Source organism: Opisthocomus hoazin, chromosome 13 (genome assembly GCF_030867145.1).
Source record: "Opisthocomus hoazin isolate bOpiHoa1 chromosome 13, bOpiHoa1.hap1, whole genome shotgun sequence".
NCBI classification, from domain to species: Eukaryota; Metazoa; Chordata; class Aves; order Opisthocomiformes; family Opisthocomidae; genus Opisthocomus; species Opisthocomus hoazin.
The window spans coordinates 24329638-24342561 of NC_134426.1; the positions used below are offsets into that span (position 1 = coordinate 24329638).

The following is a 12924-nucleotide window of genomic DNA, read 5'->3' on the forward strand; positions in this document are numbered from 1 at the left end:
TCTACCATTTGCCAGCTTGGTGATATATTCCAAGTTATTTTATTAAGCAGTAGCAAATATTTAATTGCACAAGGATAATTAAAAAAAACAAAACCTACAAATAACTCAGGCAGTGGGAAGGAGAAGTCTTGAAAGATTTTCCCTTTTCCCTCCTTCTCCCAAATAACATGATTCCATTTCATAAAAGATCAAGAGGGACCTTATATGTCAATCTGTGCTAACAAAAGTATAATGAAAAAGTCAGCCACTTCCTCAGTTACTGTGAGGGAACATAAATGAATTCCACAGAAGAACAACTGAAAGCAATCAGATTCACTTTCTGCACAGTTGGGAGAAATGCAATGCTCTTACTTAAGAAAAAAGGATTAAAAAAGCCATAAATTTGGTTTCTTCAGAACCATCAATCCGTTTGAATGAAGAGAACCCACCTTTCAACTACAAATTGGCAGAAGTAGTGAATCATCACAGCAAATGCTGTGCCCTTCAAAGCTACTATAAAAAGTCCTCTGGGCTTTTCAGAGGTAGAACTCCCTCTACATCTTCAACAATCAACATACTGCTTTATCCAAAGCCCCTCTTCGCCTGCTGTGGCTGGACAGAGGTCATAACAAAACACATTGCAAACTAGATGCTCAACTTATATCCTATCTCAGAACTACAGTTACTAGACAAATTTTCTTTCAAGTGTCATCCTCTCAGACAACATCCTCCAACATATATCTGACCATATCACACCATACATCAGTTTCACAGCTGAATGTATCTGAACAGTTGATTAGCAATGAAAGCATCTACTAACTACTGAGTAGCACTGAGTATGCCCAACAAAAAGTCCTTCTAAACCATTCCAGGAGTGCTCTTTTAAGGGCTTTCTGCACTTAGCAATTTGGTGAGGTGGATACTTAGCATCTCTCTAGATCACACTTTCAAACTTAGCAGGCCACAAAGCCCTGGCTCCCATGGCATGAAAACACCTGTCAGGAAGGGCTGGCTGAGGGGCAAAAGGCAAATAGCTGCACTGTTTGGCTACTACTAATGCAGTTAGCCTGAAGCAATTCACTCAACCTCCTCATCCTCCTGAGTCACCACGTGGAAGAGGCAATCAGAAAAATACATATGTTGATCAATTAAACAATCTTCACTGACAATGACTGATACCTTGTCTGGGGCGTACAGGATTTGCCAACTGTGTTATCCAGTCCAGTCACGCTGGCACGCTGCCTAGATACCCTGCCTAATACCTTCATGCAGTAAAAGCACTAAAAACCAAGGAATATAGACTTTCCTTAGAGCTGCATCAAAGCACATTCCTTGATGCATAAACTTCTGAAAGAGGAGCTGAAGGTCAGGGGAACAACTAGAATCCACTTAGCACAGATGAAACTTAAAGCTTAGCTACACATGTAACTGTGAAAAGCACTGACTAAATACTCCAAAGGAACAGAGTACACCAAGTCAGTCCTCCCCACACTAAATTCAGACTTCACTAATGAATGCATTACACCTGGGACTGTAAAAAGTAAATCCCAAGCTGAGTGAGCTTCTCACCTTGACTGAATAGTTCCTAGTTATACCTCTATCACAGATGGCAAATAGGATCACAATAAGAATAGCATTCAGCAGTCATTTTTAAAGACACAGCACTGAAACAGTCTTCTACCAAGAACTGTGATACCTTTATACCAGGTACACTGGTACTGCAAGCTAGCCCAATCAAATGGAAACGATGGCCACTATCAGTACTATAGGTGGTGAAACACTGGCACAGGTTGTCCAGAGAGGTAGTGGAGGCCCCCTCCCTGGAAACATTCAAGGTCATGTTGGACGGGGTTCTGAGCAACCTAATCTAGTTAAAGACATCGCTGCTCACAGCAGGGGGATTGGACTAGACAACCTCTAAAGGTCCCTTCCAGAGCAAAGCATTCTACGAGTCTGTATTTTCAGAGGCCTTACAAACAACACACCAACCTTCTTCTCATAGTTTGTTCCATAAGCCATGCACCTAGTAAAGAATTAGGAAGAACTGGCAGATGATCAAGTACTTGGACACAACTGAGTAGAAGCCTGGTTTGAGAATCAGAATTAGGTAGATACAAGATAAAATTTCCATTCCCCACACAGTTGTTATTATGCGTCACATGCAAGCAAAAAAGCTATTCATCTATACATAAGTTTCTGTAAGCAGCTACCAAATTCTTCTAACATTCATATAGATTTTTATCTTCAACTGGTGGCAGATGTCTCACCAGGATGGGATCAGACTCCCCTGCTCGCTTCTCCGGTCTTCATCTTCTTGCCCCACGCAAAGCTGCCCCATGCTCAGCCACAGGAAGGATCACTGCCCAAGACAAAGTGATCTCTCAGCATATGAGGTTACCACCACTGCTGCAGGTAGCCCCAGCAAAAAATACAGAGTTTTAAGTGGCAGCTCATATAGTAAGATGGAAGGGGCTGAAAACAGATTCTGCCAGGACCCGAAAGGAGCTGGAGCAGAGATGATGATGATTTCTGATAGAGGGGGGGAAGCACGATGAAGTGCAGTAGTGAAGCTCCAACTCCGAACTGTTAGATGTGAAGGGATCTGTTACTTCAGGGGTATCCATAAGAACACCGATGATGAACAGGGAACGATGTGCTGCATGCTGCTTGGATCCACTCGTCCCCCTCGCATACTGCCTCCCCCCCCCCCCCTACCCCGTGTACCTGGCAGTACTCCCTAGATGCTCACGAACTGCTGGAAAATACCAACTCTGTGCAATTTGAATGGGGGAGAGGAGAAAAAGGGAGGGAGCAAAAGAGTGAGACACAGAATTACTTTTTCATTCAAATGTGAAAATGCAGAGATATGCATGGGTACAAGCAATGGCAAAACAGAGCCTTAAATATTTAGTCTTTGAAGCTTTCACGCTAATCATTTAAGCCAACCCAACATCTTAAAAATCTAAGGAATTATCCAAAGCCTTTTTGTTAAGCTAGCTGTAAGGATACAATCAGCTTCTCTCCTGCCCTGACATCACGCAAAGTGATTCGGTCAGCAGTTAATAAATCTAAGTCCTGTGATAGACTTCACCTTCCATGGAAAAAAAAAAGCTGGAGAGGAAACTGAAAAATAAAAGAGGATCTGAGGAAAATCTATTCATTGATCAGCGGAATGGGAGTCCTAAATTCAGCTGGCAAACAGCAGCCTGGCAAAGGACTCATCGAGACCGCTTCCGAGTGTACTGTCACAGCTTTGCCCCGTATTATATCAACTAACTCAGCAAGAAGCACAGCATGTTTTTATACGCACCCATCCAGCACTGCAACTCAGACCTTTGAGATCCAATTTTTGGATCTATTCAAAACAGCACTATCCTGTGTAAATCCAGACTCCGATTCTAAAGTTTCTCAAAATGTGCCAATTGACTAGCTCATCCATAATTAGCATATCATAGCAGAGAAATCCCCATGTTCCGTTACAGCAGGAGTCTCACAAAGGGAAAGATGGTCACTTTCTTTTCACTGATCTCTCTAAAACATCTTACAGTAATCCCACATCTAAAAAAAATTATTCAGAAGCCATAAAACAAAGCAGCCTTTCCCTTCTGCTACAGAGGATTACACATAAATTCAAGTACAGATTTGTTGAAGAGCAGAAGGGGTTAAAATCTGTAGAGAAAGAAGGCTGAGAAGCACTACTGCAGCTAAGGTTAAAAACACTAATTTCAGTCCATTTGTGCATTCAGAGGCGTTCTGGTTTGAATTTCTTCACTGAAACCAGATGTCTTCACTGATCATCAGAATGCATACAGTAACAGCATAATCAGCTTGTCCTGGGCACAAGATACAGCACACTGTGGCTGTAATGCATCTGAAGAAATGAGGGAATCTCAGATAGGAAGCAGCTAAATGCATAACCTGATGATTACTCAGAAATACAGCTTTCTATGTTGAAATTGGGAGGGGGGGGTGGTAAAGGACACCAGCAATAACAAATCATGAGCAGTGTCAGAGTACGAACCCAACAGGGAAAAAAAGTACATAACCAAGAGACAAAAAGCTTCACAGGGCATTAATGCTACCTAGTTGCTATGTCATTGCATATAATCAAATAGATGTTTTAATAGTGAGACAGCATGTTACGGAGACAGCTGTAATAATTAGAGCTTTAATAAGCTCTAACACAAAACGCTACAACATGGCAGTGTCATGATCATCTTCACTCTCAAGCTGTCCAACTGAGAAGGGGGGTTGTGCTTGTATTAGCTTATATTAGCACACCACTTATCTAGTTTCCAAAAGCAGAATTAAAACCTTCTGCCACGTGCTGACACCTGGCTGCTGTCCAAACTCGTACTTCATTTAGTATTATCACTGAAAAATGGAAGGCTTAAGCAAAATTGGAGGGAGAGGAGAAGAAAGACGGTTGCCCATTACTGTCAGTTCATTCCATGTGCCCACTCCTACAGCCTTAAGCAGACAGGAATCCTCCAGAAATCATTTGTCAAGAAAAATTAAGTTTGCTGAATTCACCAGTTTAAGCTACTGGTCCCATTTTTTGGTCCCCAGAAGCTTATCACAACATCAATTCTGTGCAAGCAGCCTGGATATAAATTTAATCTCAATGCTGAATTTTCTGGGTCTGTAAAGATGTGCTTTGTGCATAACCATCATCCCTGTTTCCTGACTTCAGAAAACAAAGTGAGCATTTTCTGGAAATGAGAGTCCCACATGTAAGCTCTGCATAAGGTTTCTAACATTGTTTCCCACCAACTGACTCCTGCAATGCTACTCCAACACTATTCCTAGCACAGAAATAAGTTTGTTCGGCTCTATCCCAGCTCCATCCAGTGATACAAAGGAAATTGTTCACTCTAGGTTAGGCTAGGTGCACTAGCTCAGTGACAGGTAATTGCTTCTAGCTCCAATAGCTTCCACACACACGCCCCCCACCTTAACCACAGAACATTTGCTGCATTGTTAAATCCTCTTTTCACTACATTTTACATTTTCAGGAATATGGGAAATAAAGTGGTAGCAGCATTACCATTTAACTAGCTTGTGAGCCTTCAGCAGTCCTGTCTTCCACATTCCAGAAGTTCCCAGAACCTTGCCAGAGTGGCAGTGTTTTACATCCTAAGCCTAGCCAGATGACAGAAACATGAATATGGTGATTCATTCACCAATTTGCATACACATCTAATATGGCTAATATGAGAAAAATCAATGAACAAAGAACATAGCAGTCCATAAAAGGAATAAAAGATTGAGTGGGCAGGGTCATGTCTATCAGCAAGTTTCCCACCTGTTCATTAATTAATAGAGACAGCTTTCCAGAAACCTTACAGCAACAGAGGTTCTCATTTATTCAGAACGAGAGCAATTTAGCTGCTAAAGACCTCTACCTGGGCAAAAGTATTTCTGATGTCAAGACACACACACACAAAAAGAGAAAAGTAAAAATCACACACTTCCCAAGAAATTAAAATAGTTTGATGGCAAGAAAAGACGTTAAGAAAAATACCAATTTTGTCTGTCATAAACACATACAGGTCCTACACCAAGAGGAGAAAGTCTCTTCCACTCTCAGCTCCCAGCTATCTGACCTGCTGGATAACCTATTCCACAAAGCTCTCACTTTGCAGTGGCCATTCCTATATCCCTAGAGATTCATAAGAGAGCAGGACCTGCAAAGTACACACACCCCAACACCTCTTTCCCTCAGGAACACCATTCATGGAGAAAGAAAGCGTAAGTCCTGGCTATTATTATCCTTCATCATTCTTTTGACAGTCAGAAAGTAAACTTGAAGTGCACTTTCTTTTTACCCAGTCCCATCCTTTCTCTCACAGTGTCTGTTTGGTGCATGTGGGTAATTAAAGTGTTTTACTACCTGACTGACAGCCCAGTGCTCCATGAGCTACAAGGCTATTAAAAGGCATGCATATTCCAGAAGGAATGCAAACAGCCATAGCAAAATATTCAGTAGTCATCTACATCAGCATTCCTAAAAATCAGGAAACACTCAGCAGAACTTTCTTTCCCCTCTCCATTGATTTTTATATTAAAAAAAAAAATCAAATCCAGTCTCAAGTGAACAAAGATAAGACCATGAACGTTCTCATTTTCCTCTAAGCATTCAATTTGCTAACGCATTTTAGCTAAAATTCCTGCTTAGTCACGCCTGACACAATCTAGTCTTTTAGGCAAACATTCCCTCCATTCTATGTGCTATGGCTGCCAGCCAGTTTTCAGTTGATGTACTCAGTGTTTTTCTGCTTGTGTCCAAGCACAGCGAGATCTCTTAAACCTGCTCTCACACAGCAGTTTTATCCTTGTATATGCTCTCCATTTATAAACAAAGCATATGCACAGTTATGTATAGGCAGGTCTAAATACGTGCACATTAATTTTAGAGATACCAAACAGAAAAGCATCAGATCTGCTAACTCCAGCTGTAAGCAGGAAATATAACAAGTGTATGTCCTTCAACAAATAAATCTCTCTGCAAACAGCAAGTTGATATTATTCTTCACCCTGGAATTAAAGCTTTGTTGCAGGTTCATTTAAATGAAAGGCTTTGCTTCTATGGAAAAATACTAATAGAAAAATATAATAATCATTTCCAGTCAAAAAAACTCCACAAATAACCAAAACCCAAACAAATTTCAAGGTTTCTACAAAAGGAAAGTGAAAAAGAGGGACAGACCCAAATCTTTCGATTAGATGTCAGCCTCAGAAATTCTGTCACAGAAAATACTGTTCAGTAGCATTTCCTTGTCAGGTAACTTCTTTAAAATCCAGTTCTGCATGAGATCACAGACAAGATTTGTGTCAAAGAAAAGGAGAAGAGATGCCCAGTGCGTTGGTCCACTAACTGATCACCAATCTCACTATCAGGTCCTGCCTAATTTAGCTAACTACTCAGTCTTGATATTAAGGGCAAGAGTGGGCTAACATGTTCAGAAGGAAAGAAATGAGGAAACAAAAATTTATCTATTACCTGCAATAGCGCTCTTTGGATGGCGAATGGCAAAAAGCTTCCAAAAAAAATTCTGCCACATACATACAGGCAAGTGGGACTTGGAAGGCAAGGGCATAGAACATTCAAGTCGTCCAAGTTGCAACCCGCCCTCACCAATGCCAAGGTGAAACTCTTCTGCCTTGGCAGGTAGCAGGTAATTCCACTGAAGTCAAGAAAAGCTGGGAAAGAACTTCTCAGCCCTTCAGGCCATCAGTAACCTCTTCTGCTCCTGGTACAATACAGCCATGCCCTGTCCTTCCCAATACTTGGGAAAATCATTAGATCTCAGTTCTCTTCCTGTGCTATTCTTAGGTTTCTAACGCCTGAAGCTGCAAGGATATCAAGTTTCCTTAGGTTGAAAGAGCACTCTGAATGACTCTGAACATTCAAATCTTTCTTCTCCTCTAAGAGCAGCAAGTCCTTTCTTCAACTGTGCTTGCTCAAGGTTTTTCCAGAAATGCAGCAGAATAGCTACTGCTCTGGAAACTGTTAGTTGTTCCCCAAAATGTGATCAATTTCTGAGTGATTGTTTTAAGACAGTTGGTCCGCTGCCTTGTCTCTAATTACATTTCTCATGTCAATTAATTAAAACCATGCTAAATAAAATAGCAGTTTTTATTTAAAGTTTAAGGAAAAAAAATCATGGGATACAATTAAATGTTACCAGACATGATCTCAGCAGGTTTTCAATTATTCTATGTATAATAGGTCCCTAATTCAATACAAAGCTGTAATTAAGAATGTAATTAACTTGTAGCATTCTACTGATGTCATACACCACAAGAACACGTAATGAGCCACAGTTTTTAGCACAGAATCCTTAATGGATTGGTCTGTTTCATTGAGAATAAATTAGGTACATAAAAATAATTTACTACGGGAACTTGGCCAACATAATGGCGACATTTAAAAAAAACAAGCAAAGTATAAAACTAGAGTCAATAAACTTTGTCCTGTCAAGGACAATCTGGCCAGAACCCAAACCTGCATCTGGTACCCATGGCATGAAATAGGTAGACTTACCTTCATACCCAACAGAGCTCTTAAGAGCAGGTCTAGGGACTGGCAAGCAGCACACCATGTTTGCTGATGTATCTACTTATAATCTGGGCATGGGCAGCCTGTCCGAATAGGAATAGCAGCAAGGTAAGCTGCTTGATGTTGTTCTGGTTATTACTGAGCAGTTCTACATGCACAGCAGAGTCTCATGTGCTTTGCAGATCATCTTTCAGACTCGAATAAAGCAGAGCTTCTGGGTTCACTGCCTGCATTAGAATTCTGGATTTCAGTCTGGGTTTTCTAATATACCAGGACGCATCCAATCTCTGTGCTATCACACCACCCACTAAACTTATGAGAAACCCTCCAGGTCACTTCTACTTATTAAAGGAAAGCTTGTGCTCCTGAAACACAGACTCTACTGTTGTGCTGTCGAAGTCAGAGATTTCTGTTCCCAGTTACAATTATTTGAACACCACCATTTCCTTAGATTTTTTTTTTTTTTTAAACAGATCACAGTTAAGGGGGAAAAAAAGTGAGAGAATAAGGTAAGTTTCCCAAGTAAACTAAAACAGGTTCCAGAAACAAGCCATCAGAACTACAAATAACTGGTCTACGTTCACACAGTGAAAACAAAAGAGCCTACAAAATACTTCTTTTTCTTGCAAGTAAGCCCTCTTGCAAGAAGGATACGAGCATAAAAGCCTGATTTATCAGCTAAGGAATCTCCTGCACTGTAGTTTGCTGGTGATGTGTAAGTAAACAGATGAAAACATAATCACATAAGGCACTGACAGGCACTCTAGAAGTATCCAGGAACTCCACAGACACACCTCTGTTTATCTCTCTAAACATTTAATATTTCCATCTCTTTTGGAAAAAAATGAATTAATAGAGTGTCTTATTACCCTATTTCTGCTACCCACTGAAGGAAATTACCACTTTGACATTCAAAGAACAAAGATTTATTTTGTAAGCTCACTGTAAGGAACTTCACACAACAGACAAAGCCATTCTTAAAACATTAACCACTGCATTCAAAAATCTGTAAATAGATTCTCGCTGCTCCACTCCTAATAGCTTAATTAGCAGGAATATTTACAAAGATCTTAAAGGAAGTCTCACTGCTTTCTTTGTATGAGCCTAGAAAAGAGTTTAAATGCAGACCTAAAAAAAATGCATCAGATTAAAAACTGGGAGAGCTTCTTGGAGTATTCTTATCAATCACACAGGTCAGTACCATTCTTGACCTTGAACATGCTCAACTTTTTCTGCAATGTGTTGAATCCTCATTCCCTGACAGCTGCAAAGAATTTTAGGGTATTCTACAGCATCTGAAATCTGGTGGGGAAGAAAGTACTTCTGCATGCATGCAATGTGACAACGCATTTATTTTAGGTTCTCCTTCAGCACTTCCTATAATCAAGGAAGAAACAAGGATGCTTCCAGAAAAAGTCTGGAGTCAGATCTCAGATGGCCTCAATCACTGTCCAGTGTTGTCTTTTGGCACAGAACTTTGTCCTCTTCTTCTAAAATAAGGTAGCTCTTAAATAACATCTCAGTAACTACAGTCAGCTGAAAAGAAACCCCTGACCTGCTCAAAGACAACACATAATTATTAGAGAACATCAGCATTAACTGAACTTTAAGTTAGTAAGTCCCAGCCACTGCGCTGTATTAGCTGCAAGTCCAATACCAGCATCACTGACCTTGGCAAGCTCAAGCCTTGAGCTGCAGCTTTTGACATCTGTGTTGCCACAGGATCCAATTTCTTTCAACCCTAGCTTCTCAGGCTATGCCCATGAAAAGCCATTACCATTTTTCTTGCAGGTGAGTAAGGTTACACAGGTAAGAGACAAAGTTTTAACATTTATTTGTATACAGTTTCTGCTGCTTTATCTCACCTTAAAGCTACTCGGAGCTATCTTCTAAAAGTGTTCCTAAATCAGAGATACTTCTGAAACAACTCGGAGCACATACGGCAAGACATAAATGTGGCCACTTGGCTAGTTCAGAGGGAAACAGCATTTTGATTTTCTTTTCTTCCTGCACTCTGTTCAAAGACCTAATGAAAAGAAGCCAAAAATTCACAGGTGGTTCTTCCCATGACCTCTATGGTTGGTAGATTTTCAAAACAAGCTGGTTGCACTGTGGGTCCACCACCATCCAGTACAGATATGCCAGGTATTCTAACATCCTTCCACTGAACTCTGCATTTCCATTTTCTTTTCCTTCCTCACAACTTCTTTCTTCTGTGATGAACTGTCAGCTAGTGAAATGGAAACACACATTCACTTATCCTACACCAGGTCATTAATCACTTGAATGTCACTAATACAAAAAAATGTTCTTGAGTTCATCTATCCACAAAGAATTTTTTCTCTAAGTAGTTATCACATACAGACATGTTCAGAAGTTATCTGAGAAACCTCTTTTAGTTTTCTAAGATATCATTCCAATAAGCCTGATTCAGATGCTGTCTTTACATATTTTGCTAACGCTATCAGTTTTTACCCAAAATGGAACTGACTGAATTAATGGCCTTAATTAATACTAAAGGTTCTTTAAATCACAAGATGTCTCTTTCAGATCAAAGTGGCACAGAAAGAGTCTGAGTTCAAATCTATTCCCATGTATCCAGGGTCTTTCTTCAGGATTCTTGCTCTTTTTCCACAGCTCAAGAGGTTGGCACTTCATGAATCAATCTCAAAGGATATTAAAGGCAGCAGGAATAGCCTACAATGAGCCAGAAGGTTCCTTCACAAAAAAGAATGTAAAGTTTGCCAAGCAAAGCACTAAAAAAGTAATAAGGAAATCCAGACTTAAACTTAATTCATCCCCACATACATATGCATTAAGATACTGCCTTTAATGACATATTATTTCTTCCAGAGAACTCCAGCCTAAGGCTGACAGAATGGACAGCTGCTCACCATTTCTTTATCATTATATATAACCCCATGCGTTAATTCAAGACACAAATATTTAAGTGTTGCACTGAATTATTAAAATTCTGATAAACTTTTTATGCACCTTATCATGGCACTATACAGAACACTTCAGAAATATTAATACATTTACTTACACTACACTTTCCTGGAACAGAATTTTCTATAATTTTAAAAGGGTGAACTGCAGCACAGCAAAATTAGTAACTACACTCTCAGAAGCATCTGCCAATACAGATGCCTAATTTAGAAAATCTGTGGCCTGATTTTCTGAAGTATACAGTATTAGCATAAGTTCTGAGTAAATCTCTTGCTTAGGTTAGGGACAGCTATAAAAAAATATGAAAGCATAACAAAAATCTCTTTTTTTTTCAAGCATAGCACTAACTCTGTGGCAGGCACAAGAACAGAATGTAATTCCCCAGAGTGTTACTAAACTTTTTATCTTTCTGCAATCTTTGCTCCTTCCATGAGATACAAGTTAACCTGCAAACTCATCCAGCATGTCTGGCTACAGCAAGTAAAGATAAAGGAGGGATTCAGAAAATGGAGTCCAGAATGCCAAGGGAAGTTTCTGAAAGGTAGCAAAAGATGCTTAGAACCAGATGTCCTCTGCCTATCTTTCTTCTGTAGTTGCATTTGGCTCATGAGGACAATCTTATAGAATCATAGAATTGTAAAAATATGTTCTAGGATGCTGTCACCAACACTGAATATGAAAAACAGTGACAGCCACAGAGGCTGTTTATACTCAAAAATGCCAAGGTTCCTCTCTGTACAGACTCAGAAGTTAAACCCATGCTGAGCCCGTTGTATCTACACACCTTTCAGCTTCTGTAACAAATGAAGCAGAAGTCCGCAGACAATAACCTCCTTCAGTGCAAAAACTGGGATTTTTTCCCAGGAAGCTATCCATCCTGTGTACGAAATGAGACAGCAGTCCCGTAGATAAGCACCTGTTCCTTAACCCTTGTCATGCCCTGAGATTGCTTCCTCCTCCTTTTCTGCATGAAACAGAATAGAGTAAGGAGGCATTCTGAGAGCGTGAGAGCCTCTGTGACTCTGCAGCTTTTGCCCTGGAAACTGGGCCCAAGATGGCTTATGACAGTACAAGAGGAGCATATACCGAAGAAAATCCATATGCAGCTCTGGTATCCGAGATGCAGTGTGCTCCACAAAGACAAGATTCTCAGAATAACGCTGCTGCCACCCTCTCAATCCTGCGTTAAGAACAGACTAAACCCAGTTTTCAGATTTGGAAGTCTGGCAACTGTGATCAGATTTTTCATGGAATTAGACCAAAAGCTATACAGTTTCAAAAATATTTGTATTCCCTTTTTTGTGCCTTTTTTTAATGCAGGGACATGTTTTCAGGAGTTATCTCCAGTCATGAATCTTACTTAGTAAAAATGAATGCTAGCATTCATACATCATCATCACTTCAGAAAGAGAGATTAAAGAAAACACCATCTATCTTTGCCTCTAACAGTGAAAATCACAGGATTTAACCCAACTAGTGCTGCTCACAGAAATTATTCTAGCTGGCTAGAACTCAGAATTTCTAGCTGGCTTTGTTCTCAGAAACAACTGAACCACAGAAATTTTTCCAAATCAGTCAGAAAATATGCAGCATGGAAAACTTCAGCTAAAACTGTTACAGCTTGAGAAAGTCCCATTTTAAGAGTATTACAATGAAAAGTGTTGAACAGTTAATCTAGATGTGATTTTCTGATGTACAGATATCTGTCACTTTTTAGACAGAAAATTGTAATTAAACTCATTTTTTAAACTACCATTTGAGACCAAAAAAGCCCTTAATTTTACTGCACTTCCCTGACTTCTTTTTCAATATAACACTGATCCATCAGGAAATATCACATACGCATTGAATTAGACGGCAGACCTTTCATCTCAAACTGCTTTGAAAAGTTGCTTAGTAAACCCACTAGAGTTCATTTTTCCAATGAAGAGGGA

General features: G+C 39.9%; 1 protein-coding gene across 2 annotated transcripts in view; it reads right to left on the reverse strand.

Moving 5' to 3' along the window:
- The window catches only part of LOC104327563 (transmembrane protein 132C), a 219918-nt gene that overhangs the window by 193362 nt on the left and 13632 nt on the right, over positions 1-12924 (reverse strand). The gene's annotated exons all lie outside the window — the stretch shown is intronic.